Source organism: Triticum urartu, chromosome 5A (assembly GCF_056163025.1).
Source record: "Triticum urartu cultivar PI428250 chromosome 5A, HENAU_Tu73, whole genome shotgun sequence".
Taxonomy (NCBI): Eukaryota; Viridiplantae; Streptophyta; class Magnoliopsida; order Poales; family Poaceae; genus Triticum; species Triticum urartu.
Window position 1 is genome coordinate 658,653,159 of NC_141877.1, and position 3,360 is coordinate 658,656,518.

The 3,360-nt window shown below is 48.2% G+C and overlaps 1 long non-coding RNA gene across 1 annotated transcript; it reads left to right on the top strand.

The window, feature by feature from the left end:
* The first annotated feature begins 710 nt into the window (after window positions 1–710).
* LOC147973847 (uncharacterized) lies at window positions 711–2,887 on the top strand. Its single transcript, XR_015603692.1, has 3 exons — window positions 711–1,262; window positions 1,367–1,535; window positions 1,891–2,887. It is a non-coding gene; the product is annotated as an uncharacterized LOC147973847 (long non-coding RNA).
* Window positions 2,888–3,360: the final 473 nt, after the last annotated feature.

Here is a 3,360-nt window from a genome sequence, read left to right on the forward strand (position 1 = left end):
GTCATGTTACTTGACCATGACGAGCCTACGAACTATGAGGAAACGATGATGAGCCCAGATTCCGCAAAATGGCTTGAGGCCATGAAATCTAAGATGAGATCCATGTATGAGAACAAAGTATGGACTTTGATTGACTTGCCAAAGATCGGCGAGCCATTGAGAATAAATGGATCTTCAAGAGGAAGACGGACGCTGATAGTAGCTAGAATTGTCGCAAAAGGTTTTCGACAAGTTTAAGGTGTTGACTACGATGAGAGTTTCAGTACTGGAAACAGGGAATTTGCCATCAGCCAGCTCTTTGCCATCTGCCAGCTGATGGCAAAGAACGTCTTTGCCATCTGCCAGCTGATGTCAAAGAACGTCTTTGCCATCTACTTATAAAAAACAGATGGCAAATAACTGACAGACGGCAAAGAACATGATTGCCATCAGCCAATTCTTTGCCATCTGCTAGTGGATGGCAAAGATTCTTTGCCATCTGCCAGCAGATGGCAAAGAGGTTGGCAAATCCTGTGGCCGTCAAGCGTGCAACGGCGTACCAGCCCCACCTCTTTGCCATCTGCCAGCAGACGGCAAAGATTCTTTGCCATCTGCTGGCAGATGGCAAAGAGATGGGGTTATTTTTTTCCAGGTAAAAAAAACTGTGGGGTTATCCCCTCCCCCTCTCTCCCCACCCATCCAGGTAAAAAAAACGACCTTCGCATCTCATCCACACACCGAACAGCCCCCGTCGATGGCGCTCTAGGCTCGCCCTCCGCCACCCTGTCGCCGGCCCCGTCGCTCCCCCGCCCCGTCGCCGTCGCTCCCCCTCCCCGTCGCCGGCCCTCCCCCGCCCCGTCGCCGGCCCTCCCCCGCCACCCTGTCGCCGGCCCCGTCGCTCCCTCGCCCTGTCGCCGGCCGCGTCGCTCCCCTGCCCCGTCGCCGTCGCTCCCCCGCCCCGTCGCCGGCCCTCCCCCGGCCTAACTATGGGTCAGGCCAGCCGCCGCCGGCGCCAAGCCCCCGAGAGACGCCACGACCTCCACCGAGCAGGAGTAGCAGCTCGCCTTCTCGTGGCGCGGCGCCTACGAGGAGCCGTCGCCGTCACCATCGGTGTCCTCGACGGAGGCGCAAGATCCCGCGGCGCTGCGCGTGGGGATCATTGGGTTCGGCAACTTCGGGCAGTTCATCACCAGGGGCATCCAGCGGCAGGGCCACGCCGTGCTGGCCACCTCCAGATCCGACTACTCTGACTACTGCTCCGCCCACGGGATTCGCTTCTTCAGGTGACCAGCCATGCCAACCCACGAACCTATCTTTCTTCGATTCCGGTCGGGATGCAACTGCAAGGGGATCAATCGATCATGCTGTGAAATGCTGACAACAACAGAAGCTTGGAGGCGCTGTGCGAGGAGCAGCCGGACGGGCTGCTGGTTTGCAGCTCCATCCTCTCCACGGAGTCCGTCGTCCGCGCCACCCCCCTCGCCATGCTCCGCCCCGACACCATCGTCGCCGACGTGCTCTCCGTCAAGCAGTTCCCCCGCAACCTCCTCCTCGAGGTACTTACATCAAATACAAATCTTCAACCCAAACTGTACTTACCATTGATGATCACACCAGTACCAATACCACTATTTCTTCTCGTGCAACTTGGACGAGCTAGCTATTTTTCCTAAACAACAACAACAAATCATTCAGATGGTTTAGACTATAAGTAAATGGCAACAATGTTCAGTGTGAATATCAACAAAGTATAGTTAAACCTGAATGAGGCACCCTTTCATTTTTTTTCATGTTGACCAAGTTATTTTTAGATTCTCTGTTTTGACATTTGTTGAAAATAAGGTGAGATCCACCTTTTAATTTATTGAAAGGAAAGTGAATGGCCTCTGATGGATTACTACCCCGTTGTAGATAACAAAGGAGTATAGGTCAAAACATCCTTGAAGGAGCTAGCGAAGGTGAGTAGTGGACATAACATGGCAAAAATGTGTCCTAGTTGGACTGAATACAAACAATCAATGGCCTATAAGACCCTATGATCTCTCAGCTCACCATGTATGCAAAAGGAAAATTAATCCATTAGGTTCATGACATTTCAGCTCATATTTTTTCTTATAAGAGGGATTATACAGTTTAATACCCTATGACTCCCAGCTCGACATGTATGCAAAAAGAAAATTAATCCATAAGTTTCATGCCATTTCTGCTCATATAGTTTTTGATATAAGAGAGATTCTGGAGTTTAGTAGAACACGGCGTGCACAATTATGTGTTTCCTGTTTTTTAGTACTATTTATTTTGATTTTACAGTACATGAGGGAGCATTTAAACTCTTGTGCAAAAACTCCATGCTCGAAAGAAATAACCTATATTGCCTCCATCTGCTAACTTCTGACTGTTCTGATTTAAAATTTATACCTACTCATGTAGCAAAAAAATATAAAAAACCCCGTCACAGAACATAGTTCATGTCAATATCAACAACAGTATATGAAATCCAGAGGTACATACAAATTATGATCCTTCGCAGCTATTGTTATTGTTCTGTAACAAACCAAGAATCGATTGAGCTGAATAATCAACAGATTTTATTGCTGCATGCAGAGCGGTGCATAAGCACACTTGATGATTGCACCCTGTTATTGTTGACTGAACTTTGTTTTCCCTCTCAAATAATGTTATCACAAAGATTATTTCATTATGAATCTATGTCCTCTTCCTATAGCTTGCGTACCTAACTCCCTGGGATAATATAGCACCTTGCAACATGTGTGATAGTTCAATGATTACTTCATCTTTATAGGCCCAACTTAATGTCAAATCCATCAAAGAATGCAGCATATTCCCTGATCTCTTTCCTTTTTTATCTCCTAGGGTACTACCGCATCTGAGTAAATATGCATAACTAAACAACATATTCAAAGGCGTTGCTGTTCGTGACCATCAATGATTGGCCTGCTCTCAGTAACCTTTCAGGACAGACAAACAAGGGATACCGCACATGCACGCACTGTTTGGACGATACCGACAGTATATATTTGGCTAATTGTAAGAAGAATGTGTACCTGGGACATCGTCGATTTCTTCCGAGCAGGCATCCCATAAGAAAGAAAGGCAAGCATTTCAAAGGTGAGGCGGATCACCGGAAGAAGCCTCGCCACCGTACTGGTGCTGATGTACATGATATGGTCAAGGATTTGAAGGTGGTCTTTGGAAAGGGTCCTGGTGGACAACCTGTTCCGAATGACGCTGACGGACGCGCACCCATGTGGAAGAAGAAATCTATATTTTGGGACCTGCCCTATTGGAAAGACCTAGAGGTCCGCTCCGCAATCGACGTGATGCACGTGACGAAGAATCTTTGTGTGACCCTGCTTGGCT